General features: G+C 31.2%; 1 long non-coding RNA gene across 1 annotated transcript; it reads left to right on the forward strand.

The window, feature by feature from the left end:
- The first annotated feature begins 3,629 nt into the window (after nucleotides 1-3,629).
- Nucleotides 3,630-5,613, forward strand: LOC140665977 (uncharacterized). Its single transcript, XR_012046685.1, has 3 exons — nucleotides 3,630-3,823; nucleotides 4,694-4,840; nucleotides 4,973-5,613. It is a non-coding gene; the product is annotated as an uncharacterized lncRNA (long non-coding RNA).
- Nucleotides 5,614-23,836: the final 18,223 nt, after the last annotated feature.

Below are 23,836 nucleotides of genomic sequence, written 5' to 3' on the forward strand. Positions count from 1 at the left end.
ACATTTTATTTCTCCTCCTTTGCTCCTTTATTAAATGTAAGCGATTTATTTCAATGATGCAATTCCAGTTACTCACAATATATAATTTACTGAAAACTTAAAAAGGAACAAGTTTCTATATAAAAAAGAAAGCAATCAATGTATATGTATATCGGTCCTAATAAGATAAGCACCTTACTATTTTTACGCATTATACAATTCAAATATCATGTTCAATAACGCGATAAATTTGGCAATATCTGTGGTATACAAAAATATCTTTTGCGGCAACTAATCTGCATTAAACCGTGTTCGACGGTGCGTCTCTCTTTCTCTTTAATCAATACAAGAGTCATGGTAGCGGCTGATAAACTTTCGGGGCACAAAACGATTATTGTTCTGCCCGCTAATTAAAACCGGTCATGTTTTCGCCGATTTCTGGCACACCCCCAGGATGAAGAAAAATATTTTTCGCAATATACGCGCGTTATTAATCATCATATCAAACTGGTTTTCCAAATCACTAGTGCAAAGTTCCTACCCCAAACTATTATCTAGAGTTCATGCATTCATTTATAAGCATGTCGCTGCATATTGATAATGCCAAAAATTCGGGCTCAATGGTTCACGCCATCTGTGCTATGAACCAGAACGGAATTCTGTAAATACAATTATCGCTCACTTATCATTAGTGATTAATGATCGACAAATACATCAGTGAAAGTAACATTATAGAATTTGTCTTCAATCTATCGTATTTATCGTGTTGCACCAGATTAGAATGGTGTATACACATACAATGTATATACGGTTTAACGATTACAGATGTAATATCTTTTTAATATATTGTTATTAATGTTAATATCATGATCAATGTAAACGGTAAACATCACATGTTCTTGATTATCTATCACGTGTAACAACAATGAAAACAAAGTGAAATCTCAATATCAACAATTTTATACGCGAATATCTGTCAAACTTTGCTCGCTTCTGTCATTTATTCCTTAGCTTTTACCTATGTCACATGTATACGAATAATTTTTGACATATCGCGATCGCTTTCCGAAAAATGATATATATTGAACATTACTCACACGTCGGCAACAAAATAAAGCGTGTTTTAAAAACATGTTTACCGAAATTACATTTACGGATATATTTATCGATATCTCGCAATGCAATCGCATAAGGACCAAGAAAATATAATATATACTACAAATTTTTTTTTTTAGACATTTTATTCTTATAGGTCATTATAATTGTGTCACGGCTTTTGTGTCAGTTGCGATAACTGAGGCAATTGTATTGTAATGTGAAACTGAAGGAAGGGTTATCTTATTTGTCACCAACCGGATCGAAAGGATGCCAAGGAAAAATTTATTTAAGCAATCGGCGCCAATGCATCGATAGTAGAATGCATTTCATGAAGAGTATAAACGACAACTGCAAGACGATAAATCAAAATCTTTCTTATGAGATATCATAATAAGTGTATGTAAAGATTATGTTCGAAAGCTATATATTAAATCCAACTTTCCAGAAAAACAAAATTAACTTATTTCAACATCATATTAATACAATTTGTCTAATATACGTTGTAAAATAGATTCGCCTAAAGTGTATTAAAAATCAAAACTTTAAAATATAAGTTTGATATAAAAAGAGCTAATTGATACATAAGTATAGTTTTTTCTAAAAAGAATAAAAATAATATGTCTTTAAGATAAATATAGTTATTTTCTTGTTAAAGTTTTACATTTAAATTGTATATTTAATTACTTGATATTTTAGAAACAAAAATTATGTAATTATCACAATATTGCTCTTAATTCTAATCTGATCTATTTTAATAGATATAATTATTTAAAATGATCACATATTGATAATTTAATAGAATTTTGTGAAATTTTTTAACAAATTGCGTCAAATCAACGCAAAAAATATATCTATTTTTTAAAGTAAAATTTAAAATAAATCTTTACAAAGACGTTAGAACTTTCTCATATATTTATTGTTACTTTAAGTATTTTTGATGGACATAGTATGTGTCAGTGACATTGTCAGAGCCGCGTTACTCAGAGACGTATGATGATAATTCGTGCATATAATGCGATAGTTAGATGCATGTCCTGGCAAGTCGGCCAGATGAATTGACGGCACTCAACTGTTTCGCCAGACGTGCCAATTCTCGTTTTATTGTTTTTCTTCGACGGCGCCTCGAGCACTCGTCCTTGCCTACGGTCGGGTTAGTGCTCCCCTTTCGCCGAAACAGAAATGCCAAAATCGACATTAACCCGAAAACACTGCAGAATTTATTGATACAGAAATAGTCGGCGTTGTATGCCGACTATTTCAGAAATATTTAGAATAAAATTATAAAAGACTTGGAGGAGTGACGATTGCAAAGCAAATTAAAAATTCTTTTGCAATAGTCACTATAAAAATTATTCCTTTTTTAAACAATTTCACTATAAAAATAAATAATACCAAATATCGGTATAGCACAAAAAGAAAAAACTCTTATCGAACATCTACGACTGCGATCATTAAAATTTGTATAAGATATATGAAAATGAGTAGTACAGCAAAACATTTTATAATGTGTATATTTTTAATCATATTGTAATATTATAAAAAAATGTTCCTTTATACTTCTCAATATTTCTCAATAAGACTCGACGTAAAATTTATTCTCGCCTCGAATTCACATTCCGTATAAATTACAAAAAAGATTTTCATCTCAATCACGAGATGCAAAAGTCATTACAAAGTCACTTTTTACTTTGTAATGAGAACAGATCGTGTTTCCAACACTGCGAGAACAAGTCATTGAATAATCCGGGGTCAAGCTTAGCCTGGCGTCGATGGCAATGAGCTCTCGAAAATGCACTGGTTCCCCGGGCCAATCTACCTAAACTAGCCGACTGTGTGCCGCCGACCAGACTATGTCTTAATAACCTTGCACTCTGCGAGGCGTATTGGCCGGCTCATCGGATCGGCATTTAAATTGGTAGTTTGAAACATTCTCGCCTAACTTTCCTCCTTCCACTTAAAAAAATGAGGCTCGCGCTTTTTTTTGCCAACAACCATGTAAATCTACTAAAAAACATTTTTGTCGGATCTGTTAATATAAAGAGCGATGAACAAAAAAAAAAAAAAAGTCGACTGTAGATGTACATATCAAGATTGGCTTGTATTTAATATATATATATATATATATATATATATATATATATATATATATATATTATGTTTTATGATATATATTCACAAATTAATAATATAATTGAAGAATTAAAATAAGAGAGCTACTGCTATTTACGATATTCTACAAATAAACTCTTCGAGAATAATAATGTAAAAAAGGCGTTACACACTTAAGCGATAATATTTTTTTCACAATTCCATCACTGCATCAGACATCCTTCAGGCGTCACCGAGAAGCATGTTATTCATTGTAGATATTGTATATATTTAACTAATATCTAATAAAAATTTGATAATTTATAACCAAAGTTACATTTATCACAATTCTAAAATAAATTTGTAATTTTAAAAATTACGAACTTATAACTTTAAAAGATAAATCCTTATCAATTCATACAGCATATAATTACATCAAATAGCATTTCGACTCAGAGCTTATTACTAGCTGTGCGAGCGATATGTTGGCGGTTGACGGTTTTAATAGTCGACGAAGGATTTACTCTCGTAAAAGTGTGCTTCTTTTGCGTGCGAGCTTTCGTTGTTCAAAAGAGTGAAAACGGATGTAGGCTGACATTAGAGCGCATTTCTTACACACGGCCGTTAAACGAGAAGTATATGGAAACGAGAAATAAGGGTAAGAATAATATTATTCGTAGCACGTGGGCTTTGACATAATTGTCATAGCGGTAATTTCTAATGTTTTATGATCCATTTAACGATCTGGTTTAAAGCATACGGCCGTTACTTGGATTTGCATTTTATGAGTAAATAGGTAGAGATGAACGATCAGAAAGAGAGAGAGAGAGAGAGAGAGAGAGAGAGAGAGAGAGAGAGAGAGAGAGAGAGAGAGAGAGAGAGAGAGAGAGAGAGAGAGAGAGAGAGAGAGAGAGAGAGAGAGAGAGAGAGAGAGAGAGAAAGGAAGAGCTCGGCAGTAAAGAGAATCAAATGAAGAAAGTCGAGCGGCCGCACGCACGCTACTACTTATGTATTCATATACTTTCCGATGGTATAATTTAATTTCTTAGTCAACTACCATTGGTCAATCCGATTACTCATTGTAACATTAATTAATATTGAGTTTCATGAACTACTCGTTTTTATTTCCGCTTTAACATTACTTTACAACAGTTTTAAAAAATATGCATTTCTCATCTTAATTTAAGTTTGTAGTAATCTACACAGAATTCATTTTTGTATTTTTTATTGAATTAATAATCTATGAATGTCTTATCTTCTCTTTCATCAAAATTTAAATTACAAATCAATTTTGCCACTTAAATATTAAGTAAATCAAAGATCTATTAATGACGCTAAAGTGAATTTCATGCGATTAATGATTTGAAATGAGTACAAAGAAAGCATAAGAAAAGTGATGACGATCGAATAATAATACTCACAAGTATATATATATATATATATATATATATATATATATATATATATGTATATCCAACGACTTGTCCCTTCGCTCGAGGGCGCGGATAAAGTGGTACTTTCTACTTAGGGGACATCAATCTGCTGGCTTTCTTTCAAGGAGGGTCGAAACGATAAAGAATCTAAAAAAGGAAGTTGAGTTAAAATCGCGAGGGTGAATGCTACTCTTGAGCATCTAACAAGTGCATATGACGATGCATTCAGATAAGATCTTCACGTATGTATATACATCACGTTTAAAGAATGTACTTTGTTAAAGAAAAAAAAAAAAAAGATACAAAGACTTGATCTAATCTCTCATAATCTAACGTTAATATTTATCTAACATGTAATTTGTTACTTGTGCTAGATCTATAATTATGCGCGAAACTCGCAATTACAAATTTGTGGCGATAGAGAGATAGAGATAATGATGATTTGTAAGCGAAAGTTAAAGTAATCTTCACCTTCACGTTAGAAAGAAGCTCACTAATATAAGAACAGAAAGAGAGAACGTACATAGCGACAGCGAAGGCGATGTACTTGAATTAACTTGAGGTATATTTCTAGCACTCTAGGTTTAGCTCCGGAACACTCATGGTATGTTATATGTTGGCGAAGACATTGCGATTCCGAATCATCTCTCCTCGTCACGGGCTCTTCGCGCTTTCATCGTCGATAAAAAACATACATTCTCTTATTGATCGATTGCTTTTGTTAATAAAGTACTTTAAAATAATTTATCTGTTATATTCAATTAATATTTAATAACGCTTATAAAAACTTATTAATTCACTTAACGCAGAAAAAATTTACATCTACGTTTTAAAGACGAACCGGTCAGGGATTAGAATATATCTGTCCAATTCGCAATTGAATTACAGACGACAACCGCGAAAGATAAGAGAAGCGTTTCTCTTTACACACCATGAGGGGACCAGGGGGCCTCATTTACGCGCGATATCGGAATCACCTGTTTCCGAACGTTGGCCCTTATCGATCGTAAACACAGGTGTGCTCTTAGGTGATCAAGTGGAACAGAAAGAGAGAGAAGGGCGAGAAGAAAAAGGGCTGGAAGAACAAGAACAGGACAAGAGGAAAGCGCGTGTGTAAAGGAAAAGAAGAGAGCACTACGTGAACAAGTCATCTTCTCGGATGAGCATTCAGGTTTCAGTCGTTTGGATGGTTCCCTGCCCGTGTTACCCGATGCCCCCTTCACCTTCACTGCACATATAGGGGCTGCGAACTCTCCCGCGCACGCACCAGCGAAAAAAAAAAGAAAGGAAAATGCATACGCATACGATAACGGGGGTGCGTGCCTGAGGGCTATCCTTATGGGGCTTGGGGAGGCCATACGATACTTTAGTAACCCCGTAATACCCTCCCCTTTTCACGCAGACAGGCAGGCAGGTAGAGCCTCCGAGTATAACGTAGCCAGCCGCGCTGCACCTACTTCTTCTCTCCACCGGCACTGTACATACATCGGGATTAAAAAGTTAGCGAGAGGGACTGCATCAACAAAAGGGAAGGCAGTAGCTCACGTTTGTGTGTCAATTTTATCGAGTGATGCCAATATGGGGGAGGAACAGCTTGTCAGTTTTCCTCTTCCCCTCCTCTTCTCCTCCTTTTCTCCCTGGAATGAAGAATTTGATTATTGCCTTATTGCTCGGAAATGTCCTCTTTTTTATGTATATAAAATAAAATCGAATACGCAAAAATAATTTCATCCATATGATAAATGCGAGAATAGAAATGTATACGTTAATCGACAATATTTTATAATTCTTTTTATTATAAAAGAAGTAAAATAAAATCTGGAAAAACGAGCACACATTCTCTAACAATGTTTTGTTAACAGTTAGTTTTTGATTTAATTAAAAAAAAAAAAAAATATATGCCTAACTTTATATCAAACATCATACCATTATACGTCATTGCGACAGTAGATAAAGATGCTCGTAGACAGATGATCTTCTAAAAGCGCGCGTTGCACGTATATCTTCCCGATAAAATTTTTTATTTTGATAATCATAATACGTAACATGTACATGTGCAGTGATAATTTCAAATGTCACGAGCTCTTTTTCTCTCTTTGTCGAACACACGGGCTTGTGCCACATATTCGCCGACCACACATAGGGATTTATTATCGCGTAAAAATTCCGAGTTCTAATGAATAAAGCACGATCGCGGATAACGACGCTACCCAGTAATTACCTTATAATTTCAGCGCGCGATAGAGAGGACTCGAAATCGCGAAATGGAGGCACAGGGAGCTAGGACAAGGGGCTGAAAGCTGAAAGGAAGTGAACGAGCGGCGTCGAGTCGGGTTGAAAGCTTCCTGGCGAATCGGAACGCACCGATCGCCGGTGCTGTTGGCAATTAAAACAGCGGCGGCCAAGATCAGCAGCGGCGACGGTGGCTTTCGTGTCGACTGGAATTCCGTTTTGCAGAGCGGCGCAAGAAGGGGTGCATAAATCGTGCGGATGCCGAATATTCGGGCGCCGCTTTTGCTCCTCCACCGCGACGGAGAGCCCGCTGCAACTGCGGGTGCAGTCGAGCCGGGACAAACACATACGCGCGCATACATACACACAATACCACCGGCCCTCCTATTTATACCGCGAAATTCCCGGAAGGTGAAGGCAGATAGCATCAAACCACCGACATGTACGAGAAAGAGGACCTACCCATAATTTTCCCCCGATTCGTGGGCTGTCGACTACCGGCCACCGGCTGCACGCACATCCGCATTCAATCAAGCCGCGTACACCGCGAGCTCTTCGCTCTCCTTCTCTTTCTTTATTTCTTTCCTCCTTTCTCTTTCCCTCTCGTCTTCACCGCCAGTCCCTATACTATTCCTCTCCCCCGTGTGCGCGAGTTTCTCGACTCTCTACTCTCTTCCCTATCTTTTTCTTGACGTCCAAACGGAATGCATACGTACTTTACATCTTTGTTTTTTAACGTTGCCGGAGAACAGAGATTTTTGTTATGAGATGGCTAGCCTTCGACGACTTTACTTGTATTAATAAATGACAATTTTAATACACCGAATTATTATATTATATTAGAATAAAATCAGATATAATTTCATTTGAAATGGAAAAGGTACTTTAAAGGTACTTTAATTTTTTTCAAAAATTTCAGAAAATAAAGCCAACATAAAATTATTAAATTTTTGTACAATTGTAGATAATAATTTATTATGTATAGAAAATATAATAAATACATAGACATTTTTAGAAATCAAGAATATGAATAATTTTTGATGATTTTACGTAAAATGCTCGCGCGTTTCTGAGCCTTTTAAAGAAATAATTAGATTACAATTGCGTGCAATATCGATTTTATTTTTTTTGCCACAAATTTTAATGAGACTTAAAACTGGAAACATTTTACGACTCGGGAATAATTTTTAAACATACAGAAATTCAATATTTATTCATAAATTTTTTCCATTATTTCAATAAAAAAAAATAATATTAATTTCAAAGACTTCTATTCTCAAATATAATATAATATATGTAATACATATATAATAATATATACAACTATATTTTCAAAAAAGTTTAAGGTAAACCTTGAGAAAAGGGGACCCACCTCCTATGACCTTGACGTTGACATATGTTGTCAAGGTCACTGTCCTGAGTAATCTCCAAAAAGTTTAACCGTCGGTCCTTGTTTATTAAAAAGTTATTGACAAAAAAAGTTTGAAAAATGTGATCTAATTTTTCGTTCTTCTTGAAAGTGAAGTTAATTACTTTGACATATGTTGTCACGGTCATTGTCCTGAGTAACGTTTAAAAGGTTTTAGCCGTCGCTCGTTGTTTGTTAAAAAGTTATAAACAAAAAATGTTTTATTTCGAAATGCCATAATTATTGTATTTGTTGCTTTATCTTGATATATATTTTCAATATTTTCATAACATACACACACACACACACACACGGAGGGGGTACAAGGGGGGCCTTTGGCCCCCCCTCCCGTACCCACCCCGTCCACTTTGCTTTGCATGTACGTTACAAGACGAAGCAAAATTCACATAGGTTTGCAACTTTCCATTATTCACAAATTCTGAACGAATCGAGGTGGACGGAGCGGGTGCGAAAGGGGGGCCGAAGGCCCCCCCCCGCCCGGGTGTGTGTGTGTATATGTGTGTGTATGTGATTATGTGTTTATAACTTTACTTACTCGTACGGCAAATTGATACAAAAAAAGATCACTACAAACATTATATTTCTGAATTTTGATTTAAAAGACTATATTCTTTTGATAAGCGAATTGATGTTTTTTTTTATATTATGAAACAATTATATCTAATAAATAATAATTAAGTTTTGTTATATTGTTCATATTATGTTTAAATAAATAAATTTCTACGTACAATTCATAAAACTTTTTTTGTGTATAACTTTTTAATAAACAAGGACCGACGGTTAAAACTTTTTGGAGATTACTCAGGACAGTGACCTTGACAATATATGTCAAGATCAAGGTCATAAGAGGTGGATCTCCTTTCCTCAAGGTTTACCAAGTTTAATAATATCTTCTCGTTAACATATTATAATGAAATGATAAAAGCAAATTTGATGACTACAATTAAGATCACTGTTGTGGAACATTATATCGCGTTATTAAATAGAATAGAAATTGTCTTGTAAAGTGATGTGTTCATCAGTTATATACATATGTATGGCTAAGCATTGTCAGTTTATCAATGCTACTGAATTATTTTCTATTCCTCTGTTTCTAACATAGTAATAAACATACAATTATCTATTCAAAATACTCATATGGGAGAAATATATCTTTATGATAAATCTTAATATTGCATTATTTTTCTTTTCTTCTTTTTTTAATTTTCAAACCAAATTCTTCTCTTTGGAAAATTTCTAACTTTCTAATTTTAATACATAATTTACATAATTCTGCACAAAAATAAAATCCGATATCGATGGTTTCTTTACATTCTCCCACATTCTACAAAGCAGTTGTAGTGCGAGACGACGCGAAATCGGTAATCGGCCGCGGGAATTCTGGGAAGATAATAATATTTGCCGCGATGGCAATCAACCGTCCAGACGGCGGCCAGACAAGACAATGATAGATCAATCTTGCAAGTCTCGCACGCTCGGATGCACGTCACGTCAACCCGTTCACCCGCTTCGCGACCTCACGATCGTATTTGCCGACGTCGGGCTGGCTGACTTAGGAAAGATGACCACGGTACACGACCGTGACCAATTTGTAAACGACTGTCGTTTTCGACAGTGAGGTAAGCGAGTCTTCCTTTAACCAAGTCAGTAGCCTCGACCAATCGAGAGGTCAACGGTAGCGAGAGGCGGACGATAAGGAACACAGGAAGTGATCTATGAATGATGATGATTATGATGATGATGATGATGAGGATGACCACTCGGTGACATCTTCTAATCGTCGTCGAGGCGCCATCTCGCTATGGTAAAATATCCCCATGAGATCGAGAAAAGAGTTTCTTGATACGTGATAAAGAAGAATTCTTTTTCTCTTGCATTAAGACCGACATCAATTTTGATTTCCAAACCTATATAGGTAATTCCATGAAGGTTTTTTAGCATCCTAAAACCAAATTTGTTGTTCAAACTATTCTAGTATGGCAGTTTTCGTGATATTGTTACATTTAATAAATTAGAAAACAAATATTCCATATACCTGTGCAAAACTTTTTGTATCCTTTAACGCTCATTGGTAGCTATAGTTCTCGAGACATTTAAAATGTTTATATGTATGAAAAAAATAAAACATTTAAAATTGTATTTGAACAATTGATTTTATTAAATTTTTTCATATTAAACTCAAATTATATCATATTCGTATCACCTTCTCGTTTTAAAATTATTTTAAACTAAAAAATGATAAAAATTAGCCTTTTAATACTATACAGATCTGTCAGAGCAAAAGTCAAAATTTGTCGGCCTATGTATAATTGATTCAGTCATTTTAAAATTACTTAAAATTTATATCTTGCAGAAAACATGAAAAATATTTGATTACGTTTATACTGTATGAAGTCATTTTTGTACCATTAATTGTTTTTAAATACAAATTTTTTGGTGCATAATTTTGTGTCTATATAACGAAACAATGCATATTTACTGTAAATCCATTCTTGGTATTTTTAGTATAGCCCTATTTAAAGTGAGTGATTTAATTGAGGAAAAGATTATTTAATGCATCTTTATATCTTTATCTTATTTAATATACTTTACATCTCATGACAATAGAGAAATAGCAGAGACAATAATGTCCCTAAGAACAATCAAGAGATTTTTTAGATACAAATATACATATATATACATGTATTTTATAAATTATAGAATTAATGCTTCGATTATTATTACAGTACTTACAAATCATGCGAACACTAATTAATATAATTTAGAAAAAATACACAATTTTGTAAAATATTGTACATATTATAAAATTTATAATAGCATAATTATATTCTACTATTAACGCAAAAAGCAAATCCGGCACAAATTTACTTCAATTAATCAATACAAATTTAATAACTATTAAAAAAAAATCATTATTATAAATGATAATATATGTTATAATTAAAAAATGCGATAAAATAAATACTATACGTAACTATATTTCTTCTGTTATCATGCATACTTATTTTGTCTTAATGTTTCTGTAATCTAGCTGTAATATTTCGAGAGGGCGGTAGCGAACAGTGCATTTCTCAAGCTACGTAAAGTTCTACATGACTCCGCTCAAATAACTGAAAACGATAAATAATAAAAAACGATTTCTCGCAGACATATTAAAAACATTGATTAATTATTAATTTTGATTATTGTCACGTAGGATTTTTCGATAATAACATAATAAATATTAAATAAAAATAGAAATTATTTTACTAAATATTTATCTTCTCAAATATTTATATACATACATACATTTTAAAAAACTTGGATAAAAGATTGAAGATGAATGAAATTATTGAAGATATGAAAAAAACAAGAAAAAATTGAGAAATCTCATAATCCTTGTTGACACCATAATACATGTTGCTTGCAGTTATTATTTAAAAAATGTTAGATTTATTCGTTTTTGTGTGAATTTTAGAGAAAGTTGAAACCCAGGACAATAAAAGATTTTTATTCTGTTCCTCGGTTACATGATATATCCTTACATCAGTTATCAATTAAAAAATTTGATTTTTTTTTAATTTAAAGAATATATATACTGCTGAATATATTTCATAATATTCATTCTGAATGATAAAGAGAAGAGGGTATTTTCGATTAGTTTTTGATAATTCACAGTTATGTCTTTCGGACTTTATAATATGTCTGCTATATATGAACGATTAATAAAACACGTTTTGGAAAAATTGTGTATTAAGATAATGTAATTGTTTTATAATTTTACAATGAATTTCTACAAAATATTATAAAAATATAAAAATCTAATTTTGCTCTTTATATTTTAATATATAATTAATAATATATAATTAATAAATAATTTTATATAAATATACGTCAAAAACATGATGATAAAATATTTTATATATAAAAAATAATATAACTATATTGTAAATATTCCTATATTAGATATATTTGAAATTTTTTAAAATAAAATCTAAAATATTGCTTATATGTGCATTATACAATAATGTAAAGTAACGCTATCGCGCTATATTTTCGACTTTTATTTCTGTGATTTTTTGTTTCAATTTGCCGTAATTTTTTAGCGGAGATATTTCTATCAGCGATGTACAGGCGCACGATCGCGGACATGTGCGTCACATGAATCACACGATGCGACAACGAACAGCTGATTCGTGCACGTGACTATGCCCGCGCAGTGTGATCGCACGCTTCCTTACTTACGAGACTGAGCAAATTAGTTTGCGTACCTGCGTTACGGTGCGTAGCCGCGACCTATCTCATCCCCCGCCGCACGATTATATGATTGCTCATTCATAAAGCGAACCACGAAATTCGACAATAATTTTATATAACAATATTATGTTTCAATAATATTTTATAAAACAAGATATATTTAACTCTGTAAGCATCATTACAGCAATAATTATTGTTAAGAATCGTAAGGATTGTAATAAGACAATTTTATACGTTTTTATAATTTTATAAAATATTTTTTATAAAATAATTTATAAATATAACATACAGAAAAGGTCACATCTCACCAATCGCCACTTATTGTTAGATATGTAGTGCGAGGAGAAGTGTTCTGCATAATTCCCCGCAAGAATCAAATGATGAACGACATTGGTTTAGGAGATATAACATTTAACAAAATTCGACAGTAAAGTGTATAGCGTAATACACGTGTAAAATTTGTTACCTTTGTCTAAAAATGTCTGCTTACGATCCTCATGCGGGGGCAGAACCTCTTCACTTGAATCCTCATCCCAAAGAAATTCTAACTTAACCCAATCTTTTAAATTATGATTTTAAATTAAAATCAGAAATAAATTGGATTAGTTATTTCTTTTATTATCCTTTCCAGATAGAAGTACAGGGAGACAGCCTCCGCCCCGCCTTCATTCACTTGCTTGTTAATTACCATAAAGAGGGATTTTTTTCTTGCCTAAGCATTTATTTTAGAATAAAAATGTTGAATATGTCAAAGTTAAGGTCATAGGAACTAAATCTCTTTTTCTAAAAATATTATTTTAACAACATTTTAATCTTCAGGACCAAAAAAAGCGTCACAAAATTCAAAGTGTGTATTACTTAGGAATGTATCATATAAAATAAAAATAAAAATTCGTGAGGTAAATTAATCAATTTGTTATATTTCCTCAACCAATGCCGTTTCTCATATATCATAACATATCTAACCGGCGATAAAATTAGTGCGATATAATTTTTTCTCTATTTATTTACTTTCATTATAATAATCATAATAAATATCTCGATACATATCGCAATTACGTTTAGAAAAGGAATTTGATAATACACGTCTCGTACTATACTATTTTACTACTGATACGAATGATAACTGATAACATGGCCGCGGCATGTAAACAGCATTATACGTCATCAAATCCAAACTCTGCATTATTATTACTCTCGTTGCCGAAATATTTGATGATTTCTTCAAAACAAGAACGAGCAAATCTCTTTTTCTCTACTCTAAAGAACTTTTTGTTAATTTATCGATTTTTCACATGCGTTGAAGTTTTGACGTTTTCTTTATATCAATTGATTTCTCATCTTATTATTTTGTGCATAAAAGTATTGAGATAAGAAAATATTCCACATTTTTGGCCATTCTTATACCCTTATACTTTTACGTCAAATTATGAGAAATATATTTATATAAAAGAATTAGGGTAGTTCCATTAAAAAAAACTAGGTTAACTTTTACATGATCTTGGCATCTATACATCCAAAATTAAATTTATCTTTATTTTTTTCGCTTTTGAACCAAACAACTTTTGTCTGATTTTTTTTTAAACTCTTTTATTTTTAAATATTCGACTATATTAATTAAAATAAAAAACCTTGTTAAGCAATTATGGTAATAAATAATTTATTCAAAATTATAAAAAACATATTTATGAAGAAATTAATATTAACATTTTTATGAAAATATTAATATTTATGAAAAATTATGTTTTTATATACTAAAATAAAGTTAACCAAATAGAAAATCAACAATCTTTGATGAGATAATCACAAGATTAATAAATTATGATCAGTACAATGAATAAACATCCGCTTACGCAAATGCAAAATTTATAAGATGACGTTCATGTAATAGCATAATTTTATTCATAATTGCGTACAACACAGAACACATGTACAGTATTATAAAAGCTTATATGATTGTGAACTAACACTTTCAGTAAACAAGAAACGTAAAATCATTTTTGAAATTTTGAAATATTGATTTTATGTACATTTTATAAACATTCTAAACATAATATTTTATAAATATTCTCATATAATGTTTTATAAATATTTTTAACATGTACCTAACAATGTTATCTAATAAATGGTATGTAATAATATGAATCTATCGATTATTAATTATGTTTAAAAAATATTATTTTTATTATATTTTAAATATTACCTGTAACTTGTTTGTACAATATGATAATTATTTCTAAGATTGGACATTAATTCTTTCTTATTGCTACACAGTATTTTATTTTTTGTTTTCTCCGCGCATATTCAAGTTTCAACAAATATAAGGCTTTTGCAAAGTGATCACTAAAATTGAAAGTCTAATATTGTTCTGTTTAACTTAATTTTTAATACAAACTCAAAAATTCGGAATATTAAATTGATTGTTTGAAATTGAGTGGAAGAATGGGAAATTGTTTATTTATTAAAACCTTATTTGAACAAAAGAAGTTTTATATAAATTTAACGTAATTTAAAAGCAGAAAATTATTTAAGCTATTTCCTACTATTAGTAAAAGAATATGTTTAAAAAAAAGTTGATTTTGCCCCAAAGATAAAAGGAAGAGTCTTTTTTTGACCTTCTGAATATAATAAAACTATTGAAAAATCCATGAGCGTTAAGGAACGCTTTGAAAATTGTACAAGAATATGGTATTTATGTATTTGTAGAAATTCAAATAATATTAAGTCACTACAAACGCGTATGAGTTTTTTTGAGAGGTTGAAAGGGAGAAAGATAAAAGAAGGTATGTTTTGTATACGTTTGTAAGGGAAAGTATAAGCAACTGAGTGTGTAAAAGGAAGTTGTTTGCAAAAATCTTATTTCTGCAAATAACTTGAAGAACAAGAATCGCAACGAGGATGCGACGAGATTAGTTCCATTTTTTATATTTTTTGGTATTTTTTAATAATTTTTTTTTTTTACAATTTGCATATTTTTAATATATACGATTTACATATTTTTAAATACTTTAGATTGTTATACGATTACATATTTTTTAGTTGTATTGCTAAAGATGGTCCGAAAATGGACCAAAATGTCCAATTAAGTGTGTTCTGTTTTCTTTTCTTTTTTTTATAAAAAGTCTCGAGTTTTTATTTATGTCCTTATATTCTGCCCTTGATTCATTGCCATCTCTTGACGTCAAGAAACTGGCAACTGTATTAAGTAAATTTAAATAAAGTAATAAAAAAAAATATTCAAGTTTTTTTTATATATTAATTTAGTTTTCTATATAAAACTAAATTTATACTTACATTTTTTTATAATTTTATTCAAGTTTATTTAATTTTTTATACATATAGAAATAATTATGCTTGTTAAAAGAAATTATACAACCAACAGCTTCGATTGCCAACAATTACCTGGAGGCATTATTGCATGTGTAATAATTACAAATAATACAAATATTATTGTTTACATGCAATATTATAGATGACTTTATAGTACGTATGCATTTTGTGTGCGTGTGTGTGTGTATTAACATATTTATAATAGATTCTACAATCGCGCTGAAAACATATACACATTTATATTGTATTTTGTATGAATAATCTAAAGAATTCTATATAGTATAATTTAAAGAATTATAACAGTTACAAAATACAAGCGCAAGCACACACACATACACACACACACGCCCACACACATATAGAGAGTACTTTTTGTAATCTTATACTCTGAATTAATTAAATTGAACTAGATAGTCAAATCCGCCATTTAGTAATTTTACTACTCAATAACAACTCACTTTGCAGATTTTTGGTAAAAGTACATAAAAGGTAACACCTCTCCGATTTTCTTGCTATTTACATATATTGTTCGGAGAATTGTTCTGAGTAATTCCCCGCAAGAATTAAGTGGGGGACGGCATTGGTTTAGGAGATATAACAAAATAAAATTTCATATTTTTCATGCTGTTCTTTCGGTTTTATAAACTGATAATACCAACAGTGAGGTTTGTTTACGTCCTACTAATTTGTGCGACACGGAAAAAGTTTTTATTTATATTTCTTGAGGGATATATGTACTGTTGAATGAACCACTTGGTATTAATTTTTATTAATGATATATATTTTCAATATTTTCATACATACACACATACACACACACACACACACACACACACACACACACACACACACGGGGGGGGGTGCAAGGGGGGCCTTCGGCCCTCCCTCCTACACCCACCCCGTCCACCTTGCTTCGCGTGGAAAGTTACAATCCCATGTGAACTTTGCTTTGTCTTGCAACGTATATGCGAAACGAGGTGGACGAGGTGGGTGCGGGAGGGGGGGGGCCCCCTTGCACCCCCCGTGTGTGTGTGTATGTTATGAAAATATTGAAAATATATATCATTAATAAAGATTAATATCAAGTGGTTCATTCAACAGAGAATCTCATGTTTAATAAATATAAATTTGCAGTAATATGTTGAACTTTGACAACACATGTCGTATACATTACTAGGACGTAAACAAACCTCACTGTTGGTATTATCAGTTTATAAAACCAAAGGAACAGCATATGAAAAATATGAAATTTCATTTTGTTATATCTCCTAAACCAATGCCGTCCCCCACTTAATTCTTGCGGGGAATTACTTAGAACAACTCCCCGAACAATATATGTAAGTAACAAGAAAATCGGAGAGATGTTATCTTTTATGCACTTTTTATCCAGTTTTTATATAATAATTACTTAAATAACCTTGATATTTTAATAATTTGCCAAACACAGTTTTTACGATTTTTTCCTTTAATATATGTAAAATATTTATATAATAGTTTAAAAAAAGTAGATAACAAAAATATTTATGAATATTATGAACATTATATATATATTATATATATTTATTAACGTTAATATATCTTGTTTGATATCAGAAAAATAAAACCAGATTCATTTTTTTTATTTCAAATAATTATTCATATTAAGTTAAATACATTCAGATAAGCTTATAATTTTACAATCTTTATGTAGTTACATCAAAAGACATGGTAGCATCTCATGACAAGTCACGTGTAGTAAATTTTTTATAATAAATAACTAATATCAAGGCTCTCTGTGGAAATAAATTAATAACAGGAAAGGCAGTAGAGAACAAAGTATCTATCGTATAAATGGAAATAAAGATGGCAGTTGAAAAAAATTAAAACTGTAGATATAATAGAAATAATTTTATGTAGTGACAAATTAGTTTATTAACAATTAACGAAATCTACGCAGATGTTGTGAAGTAGTGTAAATTTGAAAAGCATAAAATCGAACGTTTCGAGCTCATTTTGAGTCTTCTTCAGCGCACATTAATAAATATAACTAGGGACTACAAAATCGGTCGCAATATAAAATCGTTATAACTATTATGATTGGAAAATAAATAAATAAAACAATAACGGCATTTATCAGTCTTCTAAAAATATTTACAAGGTTTTAAGCCAAGATAATATTTATAGATATAGTTATAATTTGAGAATAGTGACTCAAACTAATTTGTCACTACATAAAATTATTTCTATTATATCTACAGTTCTAATTTTTTTCAACTGCCATCTTTATTTCTATTTATACGATAGATACTTTGCTCTTTACTGCCTTTACTGTTATTAAATTTTTTATATTTAGTAAAAACCTATGATGATATAGTGTAATTAAAAAGCTATAACTATAGTGTAATTTTGTTATTAAGTTCAAAGTGTATCTCGTTTAAAATCAGGGAAATAAAACCTAACCAGAGGCTTTCTTTTATTAGGTCTTTTTTTTATTTCAATTTAATTATTCATACAACTGATAATTCATACTAATTTAAATACATAAAAACATTTAGATAATCTTACAAGCTTTATGTAGCTACACCAAGAGACCCACAGTAGTAGGCTGTAGTGTCTTGCATCAAGTCACACGCGATAAATTCTCTCGGACAGCATCAGCAAGACGTTTCGTGTATCGTGAACTGACTAGTTGAAAGTACTTTTAGATCATCAGATTGCAATAACCGTTAAGTGGATTGAGTTTTTATTAAACTTAATTGATAGATTGAGTTTCAATTATATTAAAATAAGGTATTTTTATTTTTGCTCTACATGCTCTACAGGATGTTTTAACTTTCGCATCGTAATATCTCGATATCATTAAGTTTAGAAAAATTAACTAAAAGTAGTTAAAAGTAGCTTATAACTTACTTTGAGAGCTTTCTAAAACGCTACAATTAAATATTTCTTTTGTTAAGCAATTTCGAGTTATAACCTAGAGGGTAAAAAGTCGTCTAAAAGATTACTAAAACGTGACATATTTTGATCAAAGACATCTTTTAGTAAGAAGATATAGACCGTGAAAAGATGACTACAAGTTGGTCCATGACTCCGTTTGTGTCACTGATAAGCCTATCTATATGATAACTAAAAATGACTAAATCTAAACATTTTCGGTAGTCTTTTTCGATATGTTTTGTATTTTTATTGATATCTCTTATTGGGATTATATCAGAAGTTAAACTGATAAAAAAGACATTCTTTTAGTAATATCTGTTCTTTTAAGCTTATATGCATGTTATGAAAACTTGAATACGAGTTAAGTCTGAGCACGCTACGTAGCGACAAACAAAAAGGAACAAGTATATTATAAAATATATCTTTTTGGTCTTGTCGAAAAGATGACTAAAAAAATGACCAGAAAAGACATCTTTTCATCAACTAAAATTAATTATGACTTTTAGAAGACATCTTTTAGACATCTTTTAGCCTTGTCAGAAAGATGACTTAAAAAAGACATCCTCTCGTCATCCTTTAGTATTATGTGCCCTCTGGGAAGGCTTAAAAATTCTAGTACTTTGACATAAAATACAAAATATCTTGTAAAACATTTAGTTTTCGATAATCTTACCTTAATACTTTTACGCACGGGATAATAAGACGAATTAATTGATGTAAAGAAAATACATAGTTGTTTTTAAAATATATACAAATTTGTAACGAATTACTATAGTGTGTATAATAACAAACAGCTAATATGTGGTTAAATTTGTTTTTTTTAAGTTACTTATTACTATGTTTATGAAAATATGCCACCTCACGACATACAAACAGATTTTCGCTTATCAGGATATTAATCTTTTTAAGTCGAAATTTCCTTTGACTTTTTTTTCGTATCATTAAAAGAAACAGAGATATTCTAAATTTTGGTTAGAGGAAACACCCTGCATAATAATGAAATTCATATTTTTTCCAATAAATATTCATATAAATATTTTTTAATAAATAATATTCAACATATATTATATAAATATTTAAATACCTTGTACATAAGATCAGAATTCTTGATCCACGGCTCCAACATAACCATTTCAAAAATTCTAATTACTGGAAGACAGACATATCTTATTGTGAGAAGATCATATGCTACAGGATCGAAACTTGTTGAAGCTACACGAGATAATGATACAGGTACGATTTATGTCAACATATTTTTACAAACAAGCAACTATCAACCTGGCGAGTAAGAGCCATACGCAGATGTTAATGCGTAAATTTCTTAGAAATTAATTTTTTCCGCGAAAATTATTTTTTTTTACGAAAACAACATTTTAGTTTTACAACAAAATTCTTTGCTAATGATCTTCCTTCTTCTAATGGAGGTGTCAATGTACACATAGATCCTTTGTCTTACTTGAATTTAAGCACCAATCTTAACCAGATTAGAGAACAATGGTTCATTAATTTATCGAACAAAAATATTTCACAAAATATACGCCGTCTTTTACAACTAGAGAATAACTTTAGTCTTCCTATTATTAATAATTCTAACTTAACGACCGTATTTATTAAAGACATCGAAAGCAATTTGAAAAAACTTCCAGTCGAAAAAAGAATGCATTTTAGAGATCGATCTAAGAGCATTTTCTTGAGAGGGTTTCCAAATACCTACTCCTACCCTAAAACGTCACAATATAAGTGGTTACTGCATTCATTTTCCACTAACAAAAAATTCTTACAGAACAACAAGGATCTGATCCTCACGAGCTGATAAGGGGAATGTAACCGTGGCTCTTGATAAGGGAGAATATATACAAAAAGTAAAAGATATGTTGAGAATGAATCCACCCACCTACTCTATAGTCAAAAAAGATTCGACGAAAAAATTAATTTCAGATTTAAAAGATTTACTTTCTAGATGGAAGAATCACGATTATATTTCCAATGCCACATATAAGACACTCCTATTTACGAATGGCATCTTACCAAGAGCTTATGGATTACCAAAAGACCATAAAATTAACATTCCTTTTAGGCTCATTGTCTCCACTATTAATACCCCTCTCCACGCTCTCGCTTTATTCTTACACAAGATCATGAATAAAAATTTCCCCACGGCAAGGAGTCACATTAAGAATAGTTTTGACCTTGTTAACAATATTTCAAAAATTTTTTTAAACGATGACACAAAACTTATCTCTTTAGACGTTGTGGTTTATTCACTAACGTTCCCATAAATTTAGCAATTGATAGCGTCTTTATTAGATGGGCCTATCTGCGAGATAGTTGCGATTTACCCGAGGACGAATTCTTGAATGGAATCAAATTAGTTCTTAATTCTACTTATTTTACTTTCAATGACATCACATATCGACAAACGTTTGGTACCCCCATGGGCTCTCCGCTATCCCCTATTATAGCGGATATCGTTCTGCAGGATCTGGAGGATAGAGCGTTGAACTTTACGGTTCACCCCCAGTTTATATTATAGATATGTAGACGATATACTAATGGCTGTTTCGTCGGATTTTATTGATACGACTTTATCTGTTTTTAACTCATTCCACGATAGATTACAGTTTACCATAAAGATTGAATGCGACCGCAAAATCAACTTCTTGGATGTGATTCTTGCAGTGGAAATTTTTATTCTCAACACCCTTTATGCCAAAAAAAGGGCACAATAATCGGTCTTTTTGACAGAGCGTTCACGGTATCACACCCTAAATTTCATGCAAAAAATTTCGACATTATTATTAGAATACTTTTAGAAAATTGCTATCCCTTAAAATTGATTTTTGAGGTCATCAACCAACGAATTAAATATTTGATTAACAATCCTGCTTCCTCCAACAAAAAAACAACAATGGAGAATTCTCCATCCTACTTTACGGTCCCGTATTTACTGAATTTAGCAGAACAATTCAGAGGTATTTTCAAAACTATGAACGTTAAATTATCCTATTGCAGCAAAAATAAACTTGATAGATTTATTAAAGTGCACTATTGCGTGCAACGTACGTGCAATGTACGTTGCAAGACAAAGCAAAGTTCACATGGGTTTGCAACTTTTTACGCGAAGCAAAGTGGACGGAGTTGGTGCGGGAGGGGGAGGGCCGGAGGCCCCCCTTGTACCCCCCCCGTGTGTGTTATAAAAATAATTGTATTTAATTGTTTGTGTTTGTGTTTAAAGTAAAGAAAATTTTGTATTTATAATAAAAAACTTCTATATAGCAACAATTCACTGCTCTAAATTTATTTTTGTTCATATATGTATCAGTTTTATATTAATATTACTCGTTTATGCCTCTTAATATTTAAAATAGCTGCTATATTTTCTATACCTTTTTTGTTAATTTAATAAATAACGAGCGAAGGCTAAAACCTTCTGAAGGTCAGTCAGGAGGGTGACCTTGACAACATATGTCAAGGTCAAGGTGATCGGGGCTGGGTCCGCCGCTAATGTCAATATTTACCATAAATATTATATAATAGTCTGCATAATTTTTGTTTTATTTATTTAATGCATGTTTTTATAGTATCTTTGCTTATATCACCTCTTTTGTAAAAATAAACAGCTTTAACCAATGAAATATTAAAGCAATATATTTATGCACAAAATTTTTTAAACGTTTCAAATATATTTTAAATATTATATATTTATTCTTTTGTGAAAAAGTGATTTTTATTTGATTTATTCATTTAAAAATTACATATTTCGATACTCTCTCTGTTATGAAAAAAACTACATTATATATCTATTAATAAACATATGTGTACTATGTTAAAAGATTAAAATTTATTTTCATAAGATTAAGAAAATTTATCTAACCTAGCTAATATAAGTGATTAGGTAAAAATAGACAAAGAAGAAGAGCTAAATATAAGAAAAAGTGAGTTTAAATATATAAGTAATAGTTTATTGATTTCCTGTTTATATTGTAAGAAATATAGTTATATTTCAAATTTATATGTATTTTATCATATTTTGATACTTAATTGAAATAATAATATTAGTGGGCCCACTACCGATTTCGACGTTCGACGCGCTCGTCGAATGCTAACATGCGTCATTTTAAATATGTCGCTAAACGAGCACTATAATCCACCGACGAAACCCATACGCGCAAGATCGAGAGTCAATCGGGGACGCCCGCGACGGCATCTCCCACTCGAGGTGAAGAGACTCGATATCACTCTGCCGCTTCGATCCGAGATCGACAGATCAGAGAGAGTTTTTTTGTCGGTGAAATATCGATACGACTAAATTCAGTTCTTTATAAATCTCTTTATATATCAAGAGGCCGAGTCCTCTCTTGTAACGATGTCGAGTTCTCTCTTGTATCAAGGCCGAGTCCTATCTTATATATCGAAAGGCCGAGTCCTATCTTATATATCGAAAGGCCGAGTCCTCTCTTACCCCAAGTGTTAAATAAAGATTCTATTAACCGAAAATAGTATGTGAAAATTTACAACCCTCACGTACAAAACTCCAGATACTGAGTTCGTCAGTTAGTGGTCTCTCAAAAAGGTAAGATCGCACAATCACAGACATTCTTATACATATAATACATATTCTACTCTAGCAATTCATGATAATAATGTGCTAACTACAATTTATTTCAACAACTCTATGTTAATTTGTATATACAATATATAGAGGGTGTTTTATTTTAAATTATATAGTCAATAATCTTGAAAATAAACCATTTTCGAGAAAAATATTTCAGACAGAAATTGTATGGTTTCGAGGAGGACATAAAATGGTTACTGATTTGTTCTTGGATAATCGTTTGAAGATCATGTAATTCACGTAGTACACCTTGAGTAATGCTAATGCCGGCGGTACTGTAACTTTTGAAGTTTTATAACTCGAAAAGTACTTAATGAAAAAATATTTGATTATAGTGTTTTGACTAGTAAAGCTCTTGAAATAAGCTACAAGAATATGTAATAAAAAAGAGAGTGTTCCATTTAAGAAATTGGAGGTGAGAGATTTTTATGATCTTCAAACAACTTTCTAAAGTCAAACCAATGATACCATCTTATATCG

Source organism: Anoplolepis gracilipes, chromosome 5 (genome assembly GCF_047496725.1).
Source record: "Anoplolepis gracilipes chromosome 5, ASM4749672v1, whole genome shotgun sequence".
NCBI classification, from domain to species: domain Eukaryota; kingdom Metazoa; phylum Arthropoda; class Insecta; order Hymenoptera; family Formicidae; genus Anoplolepis; species Anoplolepis gracilipes.